Genomic DNA, 23,502 nt, shown 5'->3' with positions numbered 1-23,502 from the left:
TTTTTAAATCGTTGTAGAATGACTGTTTTTCTTTAGAATTGATTCATAACAGGCAGCATTTAGAATGAAATTTGAATCCACTAAAAATGTCTAAAAACAGTTTTGTTAAACTCTCAGTTTATTACTTAAATAAACCACCTTAATTGCAAAACAGAAAATAAAAAGTAATATTAAACAAAGGAAGTTGTATCCGTGGCTAGTGGGTTAAACGGGTTGTTCCAGGACACCATATACCCCAACATTGTAGATCTGCTGGATCTTGTCCTCTCATCCTCATTTTCCTCATAGACCAGAGGAGAAAAACAAGCTTGTCTGCTTTTTCCAAACCTCATTCAGTTTCTCAACTTTGAATGAGCAAGTCATTGAATCTAAGTTGTTGAACAAACTGAAATGGAAAAAATAGTCGTCTTCTACTCATGGAAGAGCAATTGCTCTCAAAAGTGGATTTAGCACTTACCAAGCTTTGGTTCCAGGTGCTTAGGCAGTGGTTTGGTTCAACTTTCTGAAATGTTTTGGCAGCAAGCATGTGTAACTTGATATTTAAAACAAAACAAGACAAAAAGAAGCTTTTTATCAAATATACTAAGCTTCATTCCTAATACAGATGGCCATTGTTCCACATTTAATTTTAAATAGCTCTTTTTCAAAAGAGAGAAAATGTATTTAACTTAAAATTTTTAAAATTATTAGAAGTCTGTCATTGATATTGTATGTTGTCTGCTATGGATGTTGAGAATAGTATGGGCCCTACCTTCCCTTCCCAGTGACCAAACTACTTTAAGCTGCCACTAGGAGACTGTGGGCGGCTTCGGCATCACAAATCACTGCCCCAGAGACAAAGTTTCCAGCTGGGACTTACGAGGTCCCCCCCAGGATGGACAGAGCTGCCAGAGCAGGCACGTCCCCCCGTTCCTTTTATCCTCCTCCACCCACCCCTGTTCTTCCTGTTACAATCACCGGAGAAGTCTTTCCGTACTGTTGCATGACTGGAGAAAGAACCTGGAAAATATGAGCAGAGCATAAATTGATGCTGAGATGCCTGCTTGGATTGGCAAGGCACCTGAAACAATAGCTCGAAGATCCTCCATCCCTGGCCCCTCTGCCCACCCCACGCAGGAGGTTTAATCCTGTGGGAAAGGGGCAGCCTCTCCCTGCGGGACACTGTGGAAAAGGTTGACACACGCTGTCCTAAAAGGTCATAATACTGTTCTGTTTTATTGCCAGTTGGCATTAATTAGCTCGCTACTGTCTTCTTTCTGAATCGTCTCGACCAAGGAGTCTCTGTTAGTGATTTATACTTGGCACTTCCCTGATAAAAGTTTTTCCACTCTAACTCAGCTTGAGTAAGACTCCTCTCTGCTTCATGCCAACTTCACTGAAGTGTCTCACCTTCCTGCTTCTGCCTCTCTTTATAGTAAATGCCACGGGAGAGGCGAATGGAGGATTTTTGTGCCAGTAGCCTGTCTGCTGCTCTTCCATCACCAGTGCTCAGTCCGTCATCTTGCCTGGTGCCGACAAACATGTCACCATCAAGAGGAATTGCTTTGGGGTCAGATCCTCCTAACCTCCAGCCTCACTGGCTTCAGTGAGATGAATCTGTGTTATGCCAGCTGAGGATCTGTTCCTTCAGGAAAACAAGGCCCATCAGAAAGACTGCACAGGAAGGAAAAACAGGGTTTCTTAAAAGGTTAGCTAACACTGCTTTAGCTAAAGCCCACCACAGCCCAATTTCTGGAAGCTTATGGCACGTAAATCTTGGATTAACTCGATATTCAGTAGAGCTTTGTAGTCCACTTGTAACACTTTCCAGTTCAGTGTGAAGAATTGGGCCTCTCATGAGCCTCTTTTCAGTGTTTCTCCAAAGCTCTGGATATCCTTCTCCAGTGTGGGATTTGCAGGAGACGCATTATGAGCAGGACACTAATCTGCTCCTCCACTGCAGTGCGTGGGGAAGGGAATCTCAGATGGCCTCCTATGGCATTTGATCCCTATTTCCTCCCTAGGATAACCTTGTGGAGACACCAATGTGCAGCGATTTCAGCCCAGACCCCAGTATTTAACCACTAGAAACATTCTGGTGTCAAGTTTTCACTGATGTTTTTCAGTGGAAGAATATATCCTAGCTCCTAAGTTAACTCAAGCAGATGAGGCAGTATGGAAAACCACTGCTGTCAGTCATTGCTCTCCAGAAGTTTATATCCACCTCAGGAACCACGACAGAGGGAAAGCCAGAAGCTCAGTCTGTTAAGGAACCATGGTGCCCACATTTTTAGTTTCCATGTTCATTCTCTTAATTTGTTTTAATGCCTGAGATGTCTTCTGTTTGCAATTCAGTGTAGGCTTCTGGCTAAAAGAAACCATTAACCTTGTCTGACTGCCTCCAAGCAGGACAGAAACAGAAAGGTACGGAGGGAAGATTAAGATCAAATCCCCAAACATAAAAGGAAATTTAAAGCAAAAAATTGAAAAGTAGAATGGCATGCTTCATCTCTATCATTGATAAAATATTTTGCAATCCTGGAAAACTTAATAGCTTCTTTGGCATAATCTTTATGACCTCAAAGGGGTGATAAGGAAGGTAATAAAAAACTGTTTCTGAAAGGTTATGCGTTTTCCTAGTCAACTCAGTTTTTCCTTCTCACCTCCAAGGCTAACATTCAAAAGGAAGCTTGGCACATATGGGCTGTGTCGGAACTTGGAAGCTGTTTATTTAGCTTCTCCCAAGATACTACCTATACAACCTTGCAGAGCAGGGCAAGAAAGGGAGCCCTGTGGAGTGGCAACGGCGTCTGAAAAGTGGAGGGTGCATAACTCAAACTGCTCAAGTTTATTAAAACAAAATAGGTCAGTGGAGTTGCCCAGAGGGTTACGTAAGGCGGAAAGTAGCACTCCACAGGAGAGGAGAAGGGAGCCTGTTAAAAGGCAAAGCCACTCCAGTTTGTTTATGGCCGGAGATAACTGCCCTGTGGTGTGTCTGTTCTCCATAGCTGACAGAGTAAATCACACTCTTTATCTCCATGGCAGATGAGAATTTGGACTGGGCTGTTGTTTTGTGAGCTGCAGATTAAAGCAAATGGAGCTGTTATTTATTATTATGACTAGCATTATTATTTTGTTCCTGCGATCCCTGCATTTCAGTCTCTACATAAGGAATTTCATCACTTGCCAACAGTTTGCTTGCAGGCAATGTTAGGGATCATAATAACAGTAAGGATAAAAGCTTGATCCACCTGAAAAGGGTATATAAGAAAAGTGGGTTGGCAGTTGTGTACAGGCAAGGAAAACGGGCAAATGTGCTTTGGGATCCTGCAGAGCAAAGCTGGGAGCTGACACTCGCTCCCCGGCCCCGAGGTCAGCACAAAGGCTGATATGACATGTGGGAATGTGGAAGTGCCCCGTGCTGTGCCGATGCACCTGTCCCAGCACCACAACCTCCCTCTGTTCTGCCTGCTCCTCCTGTGCCAGAAATCCAGCTTCATATCTTAAACACCGCCCGCTCCATCCTGGCTCCCTGGCCCCTGGCATAGACGGGGCAGGGAAGGCCTCTCTTGCAGAGATGCTCTCACATCTCAGTGAGGGTACCCTCAGTTTCAGGTGCCTGAATCCCAAGCCACTAGTCGCAGTATTCATCCTTCAGAACTGGAAGCCTGTTGTCCCTTTTCATGCCTCCTCCTTGGCTCCTGTGATACATTGCTCTTTCCTTCCTTTCTGCAACCTCGGCTCAGCGACAGGGCAGAGCCGCTTGTGTTGAGAGTTCTCCCCAAAATCAGGCAGAACCCAGGTCTCACTGAAGATCACATGATCAGAGAACTCCTGATACCACAGAAAGGACCAACAGGTCTGTAAGAATGAATGAGAGCTCTTTGCTTGTATTCAGACTGTCTGATCCAACAACATCTGCCACGTACTTAATGGGCCTGACCTAGGAAGCTTCTCAGCAGCTCCAGGAACAGGTCCCTGGGAGGAAACACGGACCGCGTGTCATGGAGCCATTTGCTGAGAGCTGGTCAGAGAAACAAAGGAGAGTTTTCTTCCATGGGAAAATGCTGAATCATCAAACCCCACATTTTTCACAGGGGCACATCAGTTTTCCTGATATTTCCAGGAAAAATTTTCTCTGATGCAGGATACAAAGCAGAAGGTTATTTTTATTTTGGGGGAGGGCAGAGAGTTGAAGGAGACAGATGGGGAAAAGAGGCTAAAACACATTCAATCCACTGGCCAAGCAATGTGACAGCCAGTTCAAGTTTTGCTCTGCCTGATCCAGAACCAGGGCTGGATCTGCTCAGCTGTGTGCTCTGAGCAAACACCTGCATGCCAGAGAACAGCTGGAGAGGACAGGGGGGAAGGTGTCTCTCCCTGTATAATTTTTGCAAGACATGTTTGAAAAGGCCTGGGTTCGTCCCGTGTCAGAATAGCAGCTCTGACACCCTGCAAACGTCTATACATGAGGACTCAGCTCTCATAGCCAGATCAATGGTTTGCATTGTCCTACACTTCATCTGCATCCTTCCAGCTCACCAAGCAGCAGCGGCATCTGGGCCATACATCAGGGTCACATCCCTACAAGGACAAAATGCCCTGGGATAAGGTGTGAGCCCTCTTCTCCAGTCAGAGCGCCGCTTCCTTTCTTTCTTGTGCAGAAACCCTCCTCTTCATCAGTCAAACTCTGCCACGTCAGCATGGAGCAGGGTCTCAACTGCGAGAGCACTGGTTTCCTACATGCTATGCCAATTTACCCAGGTGGAGGATCTGGACCTCTGGAGCACAGCAAGGATGCTCCTGCCCCAGCACTCAGCCCTTTCTGGAACAAGCCCCCAGAAGCACTGCAAGTTCCTATCCTGACCTGTCAGAAATGCGTCAAGTTGCTGCTGCAATATCCACCTGGCACACAAATGCTTCTCTTCAGGGCCACTCTCTTCCCCCAACAGGTCTGGTCCTGTCTTGTAGGCCCTTGCTGCTAGGTGAAATGCATTTGCTTTTGGCACACAGATGCCTTTGTTCAGCTGGCTCTGCTCTTTTCCAGGGATCATCCATAGCCCCTGCAGCTCTCACGCTGAGCTCTCTTCCTTTTTGGTGCCCCTGGAAGTGTGGCCTTTTCTGGTTCATTTGCACCAAAGCTCAATTCAAAAGGGACCCGATGTGTATTTTTTTTGGTGGGCCAGGTTTTGGCAAAGCGGAAATCCTCCTCTGGTGTGGCAGCTCTGTTCTCCTAACAGGTAGCCATTTCCATGACTAGTATGGATATTCATTCCTCCTTGCGTGTGACTGGGAGCCTTAATTCCTGGGAGGCAAGAGCACAGTGTGACTTGTATGGTCCACAGTGTTACAGGCCTTTGAAACCGCATTTTCTAGTCCTTTAGCTTCTCGCTGGCTTCAAGAGGCCAAAATTTAAAGCAGGTCTGTGCTCTAGTGAGTAACTGATGTAATTACGCTCACTTGTTACAAGGGGAAGCTTTCACAAGAGGGGCAGGCGGTGGCCCCACGCCAGGAGGTGTGTCCCCGATGACAAGCCGCAGAGCCAATCACAGCCCCGAAAGATCATCACATTCATACCAAAAAGAAAAGAAACCGCCCCAGGGTATTTATATTGAGGAAGGGAAGGGGAAAAAAAAAAAAAAAAAAAGAGTTGGCAAAGAAAGAGAAAAAGAGACTGAGAACCTGCAACTTTGTTAACTAACTCTGCAGCTGAATTCAAAAAGTGCCAGGCTGGTCCCCCTACAAATCTTGCTTCCCATCCCCTCCCCTCTCGCGAAGCATCTCTGGAAATCTGTCTGTAAGCTGGAGTGAAAAGTTCAGCTGCTTGGAGTGGTCCTTCTCTCCTCCTGGCAGGCAACCTCATAAGCTGCTCCCTGTGGGACTGCCTACCCTGGCCTAAGCAGAGCTAGTCCTCGGACGGGCCGGAGAGGGCGAGCCCCAGCAGGCAGGGTGGGCAACCGTCCCCCGGCAGCGATCTCTTGACACCAGCAGGGCAGGGAGCGGGACCAGGCAGGAGCCCTGACAATTAATAATTACCTTCACAGCACCCAGCACGCCGGCGTGCGCTCCCAGCTCCCTGTATCTATGTTAAACAGCTGAGGAAAGAGAAGGCAGGTTTAGCTTTAACCAAGGGGTAAACGGTCAGCATCTACAAATGCTGAACCACCAAAAACCAGCCAGCCACAGGTTATTTATTCCACTTACACAAGAGGACCGTGCAGTCCAAAGGATGAGGGGGCCCATAGCAGCCTAGAAAGCCTGTTTTCTGCCACTGGCCTGTTGGATGAACCAGAGGAAAAAAACGCTTCCTCTCCCTGAGCTGCGTTTCTTTCCTGCCTGCCCTTTCTGCTGCCTTTTTCTGTTTGGACTGCCTGTTCCCCGGAGTACAGACTGTCTCTGACCGCGTTTGTGTGGAGCCTCGCACAATGGGGCTGTAATCTAACCTCAGTGCGAACATACTGCCATTAATAATAATAAAAATGCCCATCACACCCTACAGCGGTTGTGGACAGGGGACGAGCAGCACCAGCCCCGCTCCCACCAGGGCCTGTTGGCCGGGGGAGGCTGGTGTCCCCCGGGGAGCCCGCAGCCCCCTCTCCTCCCCGGCTCTGGCTATGGGGGGAAGGTGGCAGTGCCCCTGTGCTTTGCCGGGGGGGTGGAAAAAAAGGGTCCCCTCCCCGCCCGGGAAACTCCCCAGCCGGTCTCCGAGGCCGTGCCACACGGCGCTGAGGCGACTCCGGGGAGAGCCGCCGCCCCGCCCAGCCGGCCAGGCCGGGCCCGGGCCGGAGCCTGGGCCGGGCCGGGCCGGGCCGGAGCCTGGGCCGGGCCGGGGCGAGGCGAGGCGCGGGGCTGCCCTGCCACCTGCCGGCAGTAGGGGCTCCGTGCGAGGCCGGCTGGGGGTGAGGAGCGGCGGGAGAGCCCACGGGCCTGCGTGGGAGACACCCCCCCACACCCCCGGCTGTGAACCCCCCATCCGCAGGCCCTGCCAGGGCCGGGAGCCGGGGGGGCAGGGGTGGGCCCGCCGGGGAGGGAGGCAGGGCTCAGCCCTGCCCCCTGGGAAGGGGACTCCAGCCTGCCTCGCCTGTAAGCCCGGCTCGGCCACCATGTACGTCCTCGCCCTCGATGGCCTGGGTCAGAGCCCAAGGGCGCCGAGGGCTCTTCCCAACCCTAAGCCGCAAGGGTTGCCCGTGGCTGTCCAACCCGCGGGGCTGCAGAGCTGCCCGCCAAGGGCCAAGACACTGGGGCAAGCCGTCGCCTGGAAGGGGCATCGCCCACCTCACGCTGCAGAGGCAGTGGAGGGGAGAAGCCTGAGTTTTCCTCTGCGATTGTTGGTAGTGCTGTGCTGTCAGCCCTGGCTCTTTGTTCCCTCTCCTCCCCACCTACCGTACAATCGTCTGACTGTTTCAGGCACGCACAGCTCTGGCCACTCAGCCCCTCCCCTTGCAAAAAACACGAGACCAAAGAAACTCCTCTCCCATCCGCATCCGATGAAAGATGGGGAGGAGACCTTTCCCATTCGGTACTGGGCTTTCAGTGGTATTTCTCTATGAGGCTGGAGTATCTCTCTGGCTCCAACCCAGGCAACGGGTTTCTGTTGCCAGCTGACTGTTCTCTGGTGGCCACGCTGTGTGGTCATCTTGGGCTGCGCAACAGGCCTTCTGCTGAAACACCGAAAGACCAGGGCGTGATGAACCAGATGGGGGAGAGCAGAATGGGCATTTCCAGGTGGGGGCTTTCAGTCCAGCCAGAGGCCTCGGGGGCTAATTGCAGTGCCCTCTTTGCCAGGGGCGATGGCCTGTGGAAATACGTGGGCTCAGTCCAGAGGTGCCCATCTTGCAGCAGCTCAGGAGAGAGCCCAAGTTGTGGGGCAGCCATGCCAGACGTCAGGCTTGCTGTCACAGCCACTTGTCCTTTGCCGAAGGTGGTTCTCTGACCATCACTTCCCTCCCCTGCTCTGCAGCCCCTTCTCTCTCCCTTCCCACCAGACTTTCAAGCCACCTCCCTTTAGCATCGCTCCCCCCTTCTCCTCACCCTAAGACTATAGCTCACTCCCCTTCTCACTAAAGACCACCCATTGCCATGGTAACATTGCCTCTTACAAAGTTGTCAAGCAGACACAAAGATATGTTTCTCCCCTGCTTTACAGCCCCCCTCCCCTCCATCCCAGTTAATAGGCCAGGACTTTGCTTGTAGGGAGGAGGTGGAGGGCTCTTGCATTTCATTTTCATTGTGGAGGGAGAGGTTATTCTAACCCCTTTGCTCCGCAAGTGCTGAAGCCTGTGGCCACCGGAGGGAAAGAGCTGTCATTCATGGACCACCTGAAAGCCCCTGAGGGCAATGGTGCCACAGGCGGATACTCGTAGTGCAGATACTGGAAACACTGGCCCTGCACAGGGGAAGAGCATCTGCTGGTTAGAGGGGACAGGCCCATGGAAGACTTAAAAGGGGGGAATTAAGACCTGCGTTTGATCCACTATGAACAGAAAATATCTCTGCTGTGATTCTGTTCTGCTGCTGCCTCCCCGAGCAGCTCTGGTTCTCTTCCCAAAATGATTTTGTCAGCTCACGGAGATGTAGCTAACTGGCCTGTCTCCAGGACTGCTGGCACCCCTTGCTGCCACAGCTACACCATGAATAGTGTTGGTACTACTTGCACGGCAGTACCGGCACTGTCTAATTTAATACTATCCTGGATACACCCATGGTTCGCTTCATGACTGCACTGCAGACAACAGCTTCTACTCGTCAATCTCCTGTTGACTTTTCTTTCCCTTCCCTTCTCCCTTGTATACATCTCCCTCTCCTCTCTTGATGGACCTGCCCCAGGCCTTTGCAGCTCTGAATAAAACCTTTCCTTCAGCCTCCTTCTCGTGGCTTTTCTGCTTTTTCTCTTTGGCCATGATGTTCTTTCTGCTTGAAACCAGTGAAGGATCTCCCACATCCCCTTGTCTGCTTGTCAGTCTGGTCCCTCCCAATTTATCATTTTTATTGTATAGTTGCCATACCAGCCTGTCACATCTTCTCTTACCTTCCTTTAAGTATTCCATAAGCCTTCACCTCTTCCACAGACTCCCCTCCCCTGAGTTACCTTACTACCATCACCACTGAACTTTCCGCCCTGACCAGTCTCTGCTTCACCCCTCCAACGTGTTTGTCTAGAGGTGGGTTTGTAGTCACAGTGCAAAGCCTCAGGCCACTCTGCTGGTGTCAAGTACCATGACTTGCCACATGCTACTGTAGTGCATCTGTGCTGGGCTTTTGCACCACAGCTGTGCAGCAGAGCTCGGTGTGAACATCAGGAGCTGTTTGCAAATGTGCTGCTGAAATTGCTGACTGCCCCGAAGCGGGAGTACGTTTATGGCACCTGAGAACTGGCTTTGAACATTCATATTCAAAGCAAAGGTGTTAAAATAAAATTCAAAAAAAGGTAGCTGGCCTAAGGAGAAGAGGGAATAGTATCAATAATGTTTATGCTTTGGCAACCCTGAGAGACAAAATGGCATATAAAGGAAAGGAATTTTATCTCCTAGTATCTTTTGCAGCAAATGGGAGAATCTGAGAGGAAACTAGAACTGGTGCCACTAAAATGAAGAAAAGCAATAGAAATGGTCCCTGATATACGTACCTGGATGCATCCCAATATAAGCAACATATTTCAATAAAATAAAAATAAACACGTAGGCAATTCCAGGCTTTAATTATCTTTGACAAACTCCATTGTCAAAGTCCCTCTGCGTGACTGCAAATTTTGCATCCTCCTGAGCATGAATGAGAATTAGGAGGAAAATTATGGTAAATGAGGTTGTAGCAACAACGGACTTTCCCAGAGGCTGAGAAAAGTCCACAGAGAGGAAAATCTGCCAAGCCAGAAGTGCGAAGGCACCCCTGACCCCGCTGCTCTCGTCCCTACGTGTTCCTTCCCCAGTGAGGAAAACTGTAAACTCAGCAACACCCATGACAATCAGCAGGGTCAAATCCAAACATGAATTTTGTTTGCAAGTCAGAGCTTGGCCTAAATCCTTCTATAGTCCACCCGTGTTCCAGCCATTGTTCTAGTCCAAACGTTTACCAGCGCTCTGCTCTAGTCTTCTGCTTATTCTCATGGTCCTTTTCTCTAACTTTTCTTTCCATTCCAATTTTTCCTGGAGATCTTGCCAACACTCCACCACACTATGTCAGGAGCATCCCCTCCATGCTGATTTTACAGTCATGATCCTTTCATTACTGTCTGGTCTCCTTCACTCTGGCATGAAGGCTGGAGCCCTGGCCTTCCTGCAAAACTCAGGCATTGCCATGCCAGTTCACCTCTACCAGGGAGCGCTCCTCCCATGGGATCTTACTGGAATACCATACCTTAGGTGCAGACTTCTGGTAAGCATCTTCTACCCTCCCTGTAGTCACAGGACAAACACATACCTCTACAAAAAGCAAGACAGACCTTAGGTGACTTGGATGTTTCTGTGGATGTTCGTCTCTCTCCACTGACTATAAAGGACAGCCAAGGCCTTATGACCCCCCCATCTTGTGTTAAGTGGGATGAATTCAAGTCTTTCTGGACACTGTGTTATATTCCCATTGTAGCTTTTCTTCCTCCCTAATAACAGATAGGCCACAATCCCGTCAGAAAAGCCTCCCAAGACACAGGATACTTTTTCTCCCTATCCATATGCCATTGTTTGGCTCTCTAGCCTAGCTAGAGTTCAGATAGCTGCCGTTCTCCCAGGGCAGTGAGGTTTACTGTGTTCAGCTATAGCTGCTGATTTTTAGGCAGGACATACAGGTCCTGTATTTAATCCATGTGGGTTCTGTTCCTCCACTCCCCAGCTATAGATTCCTTGGGGTAATCCATATTGCCCCAAACTCCTAGGATACCTCTCGCATGCACATAGGACAAGCCTACATCATGCAGCCTCAGCCTGGATGTCACGGACCTCTTCATCAGCTAGGATGAACCAGCACAGTTCCAGGGCCTCCAGAGAGGCTGTGCTGATTTACACCAGTTAAGGAGTCAGCCTCTTTGAGGCAATGCCAGCCCTTAACTACATAGTGCAGATCTCCTGGGCTGCTTGGAAGGATCAGAGTCCCTCTTGGGCTGCCTTCTTCACTTCTGATTCCTTGTGAAATTGTTATGGCTGGAGGAAAGTCGCTGTTATGAAAAGGCACATACTACTCACAATATTCTTTCTAGCTTTGACAAGCTTGCCCCATCCTATGTTGCTCCTCCAAGCTCCCAGCCATGACAAGACACTTTGGCCCCTCTCTCAGCCTTCTCAGAGCTACCCTGGGAATCTGCAGAGCCGCTGGGTAAGCAGCAGCATAAAACATTCAACCATCACTAGGCAAAAAAGCCTGTCATGCTCTGCAGGAGGGAAACCATTCAGCTTGTGTGTGGTGGCACCCCCAAGCATGGGGAGGCTGTACATCCAGCACAGGAAAGCCTGTTCAAAAGAGCAGTGTTTAAAGGCCAGTGACTTCTGATCCTTTTCCCTATCACCTCCTCCTGTCCTGTAAGCATCTTGTTCAACCTCACTGACTTCCCCAGAGCTGCCTCTCAGAATCTACCTTTCCTTCTCCTCTTATGCACAGACCAGCAAAAGGCAGTGGACTATCCAAGAGTTAATTCAGCAAATTGATCCTCCAGGGTAGGTCAGATCATACCTGTTTCCTGAGCACAATTTTTATTGGCTTGTAAAATAATCATTTGCCTTGTTCTGATCTCAGTGGCAGGTGCATCTCTAAGCACCATGAAAAGATTTCAAGGTCCGGATGTGATACTGCTTCTTCTATTCTCCTCTTCACACTGAAAGAGGCCAAAAGATCCTGTCTGTTCCCAGGCATAATCTCTTCAAATACCTAATTAGAAATTATATAGAAAATTGAGACTTTTCTGGAGGTGCACAGCAGAAGAGCAAGGAGCAACAGAACAAGTTGTAGCAAGAGAAAATATAATCAGATATTAGGAAAAATTTTTTCACAATGAGGGTGGTCAAACACTGGAACATGCTGTCCAGAGGTTGTGTAACGTCCAGCCCTGGAGATCTTCAGAGCTCAACTGGACAAAGCCCTGAGCAACTTGATCTAGCTCTAAAGGTGGATCTAACATAAATATTGGCCATGCTTTGAGCAAAGGCTTGGACCAGATGACCTCCAGAGGTGCCTTCTAACCTAAATTATTATATGAGTTATGAATCTGTAATTGCAGGAGCCAGCTGTGCTTCCCTTTGTCACAGTCCCCTGTGCAGCACCCTGCAGTAACTTCAAAATCTTCTCTGCCAGTTCATGCTGTCTCGGTCTTGAATCACTTGGGGAGCCTCATTAGAGAAGCCCAGGTGAATCCCAGCAAAGTGAAAGCTTAAGAGACTGCTCTGACAGTCTCCGTTGCACACCCTCAAACCACGTGAACAGCCCAGCGCAGGGGGTGATGGAGCCTGGATTGACAGCATGTCCTGCACCGGGAAGCACCATGTGGGTCATGTTGCCCATGCAGGCATGTCTCTTCAAATGCATGATGGTACCATCCCTGGCTCCATGGTACTCATTCCCCTGGATGACCATGCTCTCCCCCCAGCCCTCCCCAATACCAGGAGGCCTGCTACAAAGCAGAATGAAATTGCTGAATTAACACAAATATATGAATTACTGTCCCCCTCCTATGCCAGGACACTTGCAAAGTGTTAGGTGTGAATTCCTGTGGTACTGTAGTGTTGTAGATATACATAGAGGCTCTTCCTCACAGGAAAGAAATGGTTAACACATGGGAGACCAGGTCCCAGAGCCACCTCTACAGTCTCAGGATTATTTTGGAGGGACACTCCTTGATGGTCAGAAAGGAGAGGTAAAAGACAAAGGCTAAGAGCCCCATAAGTATCTGCTGACCATGTAGAAAATCGCCCTAGGGCTGCTCTTTGCTGTTGCCTAAATCTACTCCTCTTTCTTACTCCTCCTACTCTTCAAAAAGGAGCCAGATTACCCCAGTGAGTGACGATAGCCTACATCCCAATGTGCCAAGGTTTTGGAATCCCTTAGGATCACCTTTTACTTAGGTTTCCATGCTGCAGAAAGAAATTGCTGCCCTCTCCTCAGTGTCTCCAGAGCACATGCCTCTGGGAGCAGTGGTAGAAGAGCCAGGAGAGGCAGGGAGTGGTAGAGGCTTGAGAGGTGCCTTTGGTGTGGGAAGCAGCTACTATTTGGGGTTTGGACATGGACCATTCCATGCAGATGAACAAATATATATGTATTTATATGTACATCCCATTTCCCAGCCATCAGCATGCAGTATGCTTCCCCACCGCACCCAACATCCTCCTGGAAACTGCGTGTGCCGCTGAGCAAGCAGTACAGCCCCAAATGAACTCACGCTGGCAACTGGTAGAGGGGCAGAAACACCTAGCTGTCTTTCTCCACAGAAATTGCCATTCAGCCACTGACTTCTCAACCTGATCCCCAGGGAGATTTATAAAATACTTTCAAAGGATGAGCTGGGAGCTAGAATTCACGGTCCCTCTGGATGGTGAAACTCACGGACTCAGTAAATACACTGTTTTGTGACACAGTACTGCTTATTCCTCACTACTTCTCATCCCTCACCCTTTCACAGGTGCTGACCACCTTTTTCTCAAACTGCCCAGTTGATTACAAAACCAAAATAAAATTAAAACATTTGTTCTCAGCCAGTGCTTAGGAGGAGCTTGCTGTTTGTGGTTCAAAATTGAAAAGGAGGCTTTTGTGCCTGAAAGTTTTCCCAATTTTTTCAAATTATGTCATTTGATCAAAAGAAGTTGCCCCTCCCTGCAAGCCTCATCTGCTTCATAGCTCTTAGGGCTTGGTGGTTGCAGCAGTGTTATTGCTAGCACCATGGAGAAGCTGTGCTCGTCAGAGGATCCAACGTGACTCATCTGCTGAAGAAGGCTGATGAGTGAAGAAAACCCTAAATTCATGATGAGGGCCAAAACTGTAACGCAGGCAGAGATGCAGACACACAGTGACAAGGCAGCAGGTGCTAGGGTGCGCATATATGCAGGTGCGCATATCATATGACTTGGGAAGACATGTACCGTGTGGTGGGAAGTGCTTCAGAAACAAGGGCCCTTAGCCTTTTCCATCCAGCCCGCCCCCAGCTAAACTGATTGTGGCGGGAAAAGAAGATGACGCAAATGGCCAGGAAAAAGGAAATGATCTCTTGGATGCTGTGAGGACGGAGAATAAAAAAGAGTAGATGAAAGTGGTGCCGCAAGAGATCTGAAGTAATATTACAGGGCCTGGGTGGGATAAATGAGCTGACTGGATCATTGGTGCTGTGGGATGCAATCTATTTAGATGTGACAGAGATCGGAGCAGGGATGATACTTCCCATTCAGGGCCTTTCCATATGCCGTGGAATACCAGCAGATACTAACGGGAAGTTTAATGGCTAGAGTGAGATGAGCACACACACACATATAATAAAGCAGGAGAAAAATCAGAGTTGGTGTCTGCTGTGAGCATGCACAGCTCAAGAAAGAAATCAATAAATTCCTGCCTAGTCACACAACACTAATGGCAAGGTCCCAGTGCTTGGTAGTCATGGAGGATTTTAATTACAGTTCCCACATGTCTGCTGGGAAATGCACAATGCTAAACACCAGTCAGCAGGGACTTTCTCTAAGAGCTTCAGTACCACTTTCTGATTCAAAGCGCTGGAGAGACGTGTTAGCTAGCTCAGTAAACCAGTAATGGGATATGGAGCCTTTCACCTCGAGGTCACCTTCTAGTGACCCATGGTTATTACCATCTGATTGCTGTTGCCTGTGTGAAATGAGGTGAGGAGCTTGGACCAGTTCCTCATGGCCAAGTGCCTCTATTGCACAAAACCCACTGCTGCAATTGGTGCTAATTGGCCCCCCTGGTCGCCAGCCTCCGCAGAAAGACAGGGCACCCTGGCGCCCTGCTCCCTCCTGGAGGGCATCCCTGGCAAGGCATCAGCCCAGTGCCCCCAGGGCTGGAGCTCGGACAGTCGGGTGGGCTGGAGCTCTCTGAGGGTCCTTTCCTGGTGGGGAAGGCTCTCTGGGAGGACGACGATTCCTCGGCGCAGGGAAGGATTAGGAAGGGCCGTCTCCTTTAAGAAAGGGAGAAGCCCCCCTTTCAGCAGGCTCTCCCAGCTGACGCACAATGGCATGCCACCTCCTCGACTGCACAGAAATGATAATCAGAGGTTCAGCAAACAGGAGAGAAAGAGAGCTGCTCCCTGCCCTCCCGCCCCCCCATCGCATGACTCGTGTCACACGAGATGAGGTGGCAGATGGGTCGTCAGGGCCGCATTGGCTTTTTTAACCCCTTCCTCCCCCTCCCAGCCCACTCCCAGAGGGCTGTGTAGGGGGACCGGCAAAGGGAGGAAGCCCTGATCCGGAGGCTGGTTTTGCCATGGCGAAGAGTCCAAGCCGTTTGCATGGAGGGCCATGCTGTGTCATGTCAGTATCACAGTGTTACACCAGTTGCTTGTTTAAAAGATCGTATCTCTGCTGAGGTATTTAGATCCATCCCATCTCAGTCAGCAGCTCTTCCAAGGCTCCCAAGTCCAGACAGGGGAGATGTATCCAAAAGGGATGTGGGGAGTCGGCACATCACAGAGGGATGGAAAAAAACCCAGTATGAAAGCACCTTACTGTCCAGGGGCTCTGTCTGCTTTATGGGCATTATTCACAGAGTCTGGCAGGGAAAAGCTCCCTCTCTCCCACTCCACCTCAGCACCCGCTGCCAGCATTTGCTTAGCCAAGTGAACTTCACTGGCCCAACCCCTACAAGGTAGTGCTACCCCTGGTGCAGGGGCAAAGCCCGTGTGATTCCTCAGGGTCTTTTGCCACCCATTTTCCTCCAGGATGCTCTCAACTCCGGCAACTTGAAGAATGGCTGCAGGAGGATGCACCTACCCGGTACCTGCCTGTCTTTGGTGGCTTCTTTTTTCCAGCTGTGATATGTGCTGTCAAAAAGAAAGAGCCTGGAAATCCAAGCTGAGCTCTGCTACTGATTACATTGCTTCAGTCCAATCCCCTTACCCCGGCCTACAGGGCCTGGAGTTATGCCACTGTTTATTATCAGGCATTATTAACATTAGAAATAATAGTTCCTGGCACAAAGGTTAAGGGGGAGTTGGGGCATCTTCAATGAATTCTGCGGCGTTTCCAGCATTCTTTGGGAGTGCGGTATTGTTGTTCTGTTGTGTCACGTTTATTATGTGCATGCTGCTTGTACACAATCCCTTTGGCACATTTTAAAAGGCCACACCATGCAAAGGGATGCTGCTCAGGAGGAAGCCATGTGTGCTCTGTTAACGCAACCAGTGCTTTGCTTCTGGAGATGTGTTCAGTTTATCACTGTGAGCCATGGTTTCGCAATGCCAGTACCATCCAGAACGGCACAGCTTTACTGTTGCCTTTGCACCTGCCTTGCAGCCTCCCCGCTAGCCTAGCCCTGGCCCCCCAGCTCTGTCCTGTGCCTTGCTCCTGTCCCGCAGTCCCTGCTATGCCCTTCTTCCAGTTCTGCCAAAGCCCTTCTCGCCATTGCTATAATTTTATTCAATTGCAAATTCTCAATCTTTACTAAATTAATGCACTGCAGTGGCCCCGTCTCTTGTGCCATCTTCCAGGAGAAATACCCAGCTGACACTGAAAAAAAAATACCCATGTCAAGTGTCTGCTTAGAAACAGAAACTCAGTAGTGTAGGGTAGGGGTAAGCAATCTCTGAAGGTCCACATGCTGCATTGTAGTTTCCTATCCTAAGTTACTGTCAGCATGCAGTTAATCAGTGGCATCTTGCCCTCTGTGGGAAGCAGCGGGTGCCCGGCTCCAGCTAAATGTTGAAATGAGGAGAAGCTGGGAGCCCTGATCGCTCATGGAGACAAGTTCAGAGTGCAGCGGGCAAAGTTTGCTGCTCACTGTGTTTGACAGCCTGCCGGCGGGCTGCCCCTGCTGCCTCCCACCAGGAAAAGGCTTTCTTGCTCACCCACCCCTCACTTTTCCTTTCTACACCTGATGCTGTCATGACATGCCGTAGACTGAAAAGCTGCTCCAGTCTGGGCAGGAGGGACTGGCAAGATTTTGCTATGATCCAGGACTCAAAGGCAGTGTCTGCGCATACAAGATGTGCAACTTGCTTTCCTCCTCCATGCCCAGCTTCTCAGAGGTCAACATGCAGAATTTAGGAAGGCAGAGGCTCTTCTTCATCCTTAAAAAGTTCCTAGATCTAAGCCAGTACAATCCTGATGCAGTAAGCAATGCTATCGAGTTAACAGCCGTGGGTTTTCCAGAACCTCACCCAACCATCCATTTAACGTGCCAGTGGCATTCCTTCCCTTGTAAAAACAGATATTGCCAGTGTTCCAAATCCTGAAAAGACCTGTGGATTCAGGGATCCCACCAGAGCCACCTGACCTCTGCAGGAATCTCCACGGACCTCTGTGGCCACTGGACTGCGCTCTGAATGAGCCAGAGTCCTGTGCTTAAGGAAAATATGCTGGTCTGTCTGCTCTTCCCCCCTTGCATTAGGGAAGGAGCCCATCCGGGTTGACGAAATCCGCAGACAGTAGCTCCAGCTGCATGTAGGGTTTTCAATCCATTTTCTGCTCATGCAGCTTCTCCATGAGAACTGCAAGTCCCTGTCAGACCATGCCGTGCCTCGAATCAGAGCTGGAGTTAGGTTTGGCTGCTTCAAGCCGCTAGCGCTGCTGCGGGGCGCGAGGCCAGGCTGGAAGGTAGCTCGGCCAGCACGGTGCCAGGGGTCAGAAGAGGACCCCGGGGGCTCACCAGAGGAGCAGGGTGCACTGGGCACAGCCCATGGCAGTGCCAGGCTTGCAGGAGAGGGGAAGGGGCAGAGGCTTTCCCCTGGGTGCAGATCTGGTTGGTGACGACGCTGGAGCAGCCTGAGCCTTGCAGCAGCGTGGGAAAGCCTTGCTATTGTTCTCTGGTGACAAAAAGAGCCCGTGAAACAGATGTGCCGAGACCCAGGCTCTTCGGGACGCAGAACGCTCTGTAGATTTGAGCTGATCAGCAACACTCGCTGTCTCCCACCCTCCTCCCCATCCTGCTGTACATGTGTTTCAAAGGACAATTACATTTGTATTTTACAAAATAAGCTGCTCATAAGAGGAGAGGAAGCCACCACGGTCCCTGCCCCCACTCCTCCGGGCCCCCACTAAGTCTGTTTGCCTGTGATTTCTTCCAACTGACAGAGCCAGTCTGTTAGCAGTTAAGTTAAACAGAGCTTGTCCTGTAATAACCCCGTTCAGGCTGCTAATTGGTACCAGCACCTACTCCCTGCCTCCTCCTTGCCGCTGGCAGGGCTTGGCTCTGCAGCGCTCCTGCAGCAACCCTGCTCGGGTCAGTGAGAGAAGGGATGTCACCCGCTATACTTTGCTCTGGGACGGGGGCTCTCCTGTCAGGGCACAGGCGGCGGTGGCAGAGGGAGGCGAGCAAGGACGGGAAGGAGCTTTGCCAGAGAAAGCAGTGACCACGTCCCTGGATGCGCTCTGTTCCCCCCTGCTGTAATTGAAGGCAGCAGTTGCTCTGCCTGATCTGGCCACAAAGTCACCCTAATCCTCTCCTTATGACATCACAGTGCGTTGCTGTGGAAACAATGATGACATCCCAGCATCGCCACAGCAACATATAGCTTCACAGTGGGGAAGGCAGACAAGGTACCATGCGAGCTGGATGCAGCTATACAGTGTTGTTTGAATGTTAGACCTTCGCAAGGTCCCATGAGGTGCCCAGCTTCCCTGGAGATGCAGCTATCGCTGCTACCAAAATGCCTCAGGGTTATCTAATAACACACAGCCCTTGTACAGCACCATGCACTAGGAAGAATTCAAGTTAAGCAACAGGTGAAAATAAAGATCCTGGGAAGGATTGCATTTGCAGTGCTGCCCAGTCCCTTGGAGAACCCAGATGACTGGGCAGTTTCCATAGCCGAAGTCAGAGAAGGTTTGTTGGTTTTTTTGGTGCTCATAGCACCTAGGTTCAAATCCTTTGGATGACCTGTGGGAGTACGATACTATTTCACATCCATGAGAAACTGTATTTTACTGCTCAAGATACTTCTAGGCATCACATTTCAGTCCCCTGTGCAAAATAGGCAGAACGATTTTTGCAGTAATTTGGCACTCAAAGAATATACTTGCTCATCTGCTCAGGGATCAGCAACACCCACTATTTGTGAGGAGCCACCCCACTAACACACATTGAATTTCAAATATTTGCTGTCAAGTCACAGGACAAACCAAAACACCAAAAAAAAAAAAATGAGCTGACAGGATTTTTTCATTGATTAAATCAACAAACAAATGCAAGGAGAGCGCAACTTCATAGTGAGTGCAGTTCAAGGAAAAGAATGAGAAGGCTGAATCTGACAGGCTGCTCATTGTGAAATATTTGTGCCTCTTCTATCGTTATTATTAGTCACTTGTTGTACATTTCCGAAGCAGTTAACTCATTAATTCTCACAGAGCCCATGGGAGGTAAGACAGTCATTACCCATTAAGGGAAAGCCTGGGTTGTCAATGGTGCCAAATGTTTTGGCTGCAGGGAGGCTGCCGGAGAAGAGGATGCTCGGAACTGTTGGGAGGTAGGACTCTGCTGGGTTGGCACAAGATCTTAGAAGTTCTTCTCATTTTGGCTGTATCCAGGGTCAAACCGGTCCACCTGCTGCCCAGAGAGGCCTCCCTGCAGTATGGAAGTGCTTCCAGGCACTGAAGGAAAAATCTGTGCCTGCATCCTTCTCTGAAGTCCTTTGGTGTGATCCTGAGGGAATGGTCTCAGGCCCCAGACACACACAGCAGTATCTGTAAGGCCTGATGCTGATCCCAGTAACTCCTGGGAATGACAGGAGCACAGGGTCTTTATCCTGAATCTTGCCACATCTTTGTGTTGGCTCCCCAGGGGAGCAACTGGAAGAGCATCGTCATGCACAGCGGAGCAACTGGAAGAGCGTCGTCATGCACAGCAGCCCTGCACTGAGGGGACCCTGCACACCTCTTGGCCCCGCAGAGCAGAGGAGGAATGTGGCGTGCCTTTCCCCACCAGCGATATTCAAAGGCTGGGCTCCAAGATCCCACCCTGCACACATTCTTGGGAGGAAAAAGAAATTTCTCTGTTCACTGCCCAAGTGCCAAGGAGCGTGTTTACGCAGCCCCCTCTGCGAGAACAGTGTTCGGTGCTGCTCACCAAGCTGCCCTCGTCCCCATTAGGCAGGGCTCCAAGCTTCCCTGGCTCCCGGCTCCTCGGTCCTGGAGCTATCCATGGTTTGTGTAACACGCCCAGTTCGCGTGGTCTTGCTCATTGCAAACATCTGACTTCCCGCACGGTTCCCACTCTGGCACTGTAGCATCTAAATCATCCCGTACACGTCACACAATTGTTCAACTCAGACCAAGCGGCCCCAGCTTTCTCCCAGCTCTGAAAGGATAATAATGATCCCTCTGTGCTGCTCGGTGGTGTGGGGACACAGCCTGGGCTCTCTGAAGGAAACAGCATGCTCGTGAGCATTGCTAGACATTAGGTGGGTCCCACCCGGGAGACACTACTCCGGAGATGGCTGCATTTTTGTATCACAGTGCATTTGAGATGTGTGCTGGGATCCTTAGGAATGACAGACACCACAACTGTGGAGAAGGTAAACTATTTGTTGCAATTACTTAACCGGCTTCTTAATTTATGGAATTTTAGGAATCTCTGCTCGAGGGACAAAGCTCAGAAATGGGAGATGCACCCTGGAGCTCCAGGGAGTGGAAGAGAGACTTGATGAATTTAGGAGCTAGCAAAGCCCTGCTGGTGTGAGAAAGTATTCAGAAGTCCCAGCCAGCTGTAGCATCTCCACACAGAAGTGGCCAATAGCCTCTGTGGTTGGACCACAGGGAAAACAGCAGTCTGGGCTGGCTGTGAAGCCCAAAGCTTTTGGATCTGAGGAGCAGAAGCTATACAACCAGCACTTTCCATGTGTCAGAGTTAGTGGAGTAGTTTTAGGCGACCTTGATATGAAAGAGCAGTGAGAACTTGCAAGTCAAATGGTTCTCATTAGCAGTTAATTTTCTTGGTGTGAGGGATAAAAGCACAGAAAGAACTAAAGCAGCTCTCAGTATTTGGGTGGAGGGGAGGGGAATGACTACAGAGGATCACCCTTTCCCCAGGCAATGATTCTAGAGCTTGGCATGACCCTGCAACAGGGAAAGGGGGAACTGCAAGCCCTGTGCTGAGCTTGGCAGTAAGTCTAAGAGTCTGCTCCCAACCGAAAAAAGGAGCTTCGAGATGGAGGTGGAGAGAGAGAGATCTGGCAAACTGAGAAGAAGGGCTGGGGGAGAGGACTGCTCCAGCAACCTGTAGTGCACTAGGTTGGGTGCACAGCAGTGTGAGAGCATTAACATGGGCTGGAGAGAGGAGATGAGAAACCAGAGCAAATAAATATGCCAGAGCATCTCTGGTGAGCAAGCCCCTGTCAGCTGGGGAGAAGAGGCTCCGAGGCCAGAAGACCACATTGTGGTTTTATGGGGTGATGGTGGTGTGGAGTCCTCGGGCTGTACGGCATCCCTGTGCTGCTGTCCCAGGCTGAGTGCCTGGCACCACATCTCCCAGCCTTCAGGAGCTAAACAGGGAGACACCTGGGCGACAAGGGCATGAATACACTGGCCATGCTTTGAAAAGCTGCATGAGCAGGGCATTTCTGGAGCTTGTGGGCTCGTAGGGGTCTCCTGGTTTTCTGAAGATTCCTCAGGGAAGCTGATATGCCTAGGCTTAGAGCTGAAATAGCAGCAGCTGATGTCCCAGTGCTGTTTCCAGACCTCTTCCTTTAGGTATTTGGCCCAGGATTGAATATAACCGGCTGAGAAGCATAAAAAAAATATATGGAACAACTCTTGCACCCATTTTCTGGCATTTTAAGAGCCATCAGCCTGCCATCAAGTCAGTGGAGCACTGCTGCAGGTCTCAGGTCAGTCCTGTAAACTGGCAGCCATTGGCAGGCAATAGTCTGATCTTTCAGTGTTGAAGAACCAGCATTAAAAGACAGTACTCTGGAGAATGGTCCCAGGGCTGAGGAGTGAGCTGATGAAGGATTGTGCCTTCCTCACAACAGCCAAATGGTGATGTAGCAAACCTTCACTGCATCCCTCTTCTTGTATGTTTCAAGCAGCTGCAAAATAACTGGCCATGCTGACCTTCCAAACCCTACTTGAGTCCTCTGAAATATCTAAGAAGTGACCCTGTGTTTCTTGGTGCCCTTGCATCCAGCTGTTTGCATGCCTAGGGTAGATCCACTGCTTTGGGACACATCCACTTGAAGACTTTACTGTGTGCTTTTGTTTGCTCTTCTGAATGCTCGGATTTTTTGGAAAGCAAGGTGGCAGCCTCCAGAAACGAGGGCTAGTCCTTCCAACCACAGTGGGCTGGCCCTGTTCAAGTCCTGCTCGCAGCTGTGAGCCGTGACAGACTGTAAATCTGAGGGCTGGAGTGGGAGAACAGCTGGGTGGCCATCAGAGATGGCTGGGGGGAAGCTGTCAAGGGTACTGCCTGGCTTTCTATCAGTCCTAGGAACTGGCAATGTTCAGCAGATGCTAATCCGCTCTTTTGGCAATTCCCGGCAATCAGCTTCTTTCAACAGCTGAAGGAGGAAAGAAGTTACTTGATCACAAACCTGAAGAAGCTGGTGTGAAACATATCTTTAGCTTGTTTCTGGATTGCTTTAAAGTATAAAAAAGGAAGGTAGGAGAGGGAAATATAAATACACACCAAATATTCACTTTACACAATAAAAACTCCATTAACTCATGTCCCATTTTCAAGCATTATTTGCCTTTGGGTTTTCTGCTTTCTTAAGTTTGCAATTTCACATGATTTGGAGAAGGGATTTTAGTCTCTTGAGATCACACAGGCAACCATCAAGATAGTCAGGCATGTGGTCTCACCATGTGCTTGTGGCTCCTTCTGCTGGAGGCTCCCCCAGGCCAGAGATAGCTTCGCATTTGTTTGCAACCTTCCCGTAAAGAGGGGATGGAGTATTTTTCCCTTTATACAGATGAGGAACCTGAGAGCCTCAGCTCATGCTGCAAAGCTGTGGCTGGGAACTGGATCCAGACCCAATGATCCCAAATGCCTTAGCTGTAAAAGTCTCATTGTGAAATCCTTTGTTTGAGCTGTCTTTTCAGTTGCATGGTGCTGTTTCTGGATTCGATGGACCACCCTAGAGCACATGTTCTCTCCTCAACCCAAAAGTGAATCTATCATTTAATTACTGTCAGGGCATGAACCCTATTCACTTGCTGGGGTCACAAAACTTCCTGCAGAAATGCTCATCAGCTGCAGAGAAAATGATGCCCAATTAAAATTTAATTCACAGTTGGAAAAAAAAAATCCTCTGATGATTGACTATTTGTATCACAGCTGTCTTAAGGGTGAGAGAGACTAGGGACTTGCCGTGCTGTGGACTTGGAATAGGAGTCAGTCCCTGGCTCAAAGATTTCTTGCTCAGGCAGGGTCCTACTGGAGGAAGCGCTCTGCGCTCCC

Source organism: Gymnogyps californianus, chromosome 3 (genome assembly GCF_018139145.2).
Source record: "Gymnogyps californianus isolate 813 chromosome 3, ASM1813914v2, whole genome shotgun sequence".
Taxonomy (NCBI): Eukaryota; Metazoa; Chordata; class Aves; order Accipitriformes; family Cathartidae; genus Gymnogyps; species Gymnogyps californianus.
This window is presented reverse-complemented; position numbering follows the sequence as displayed.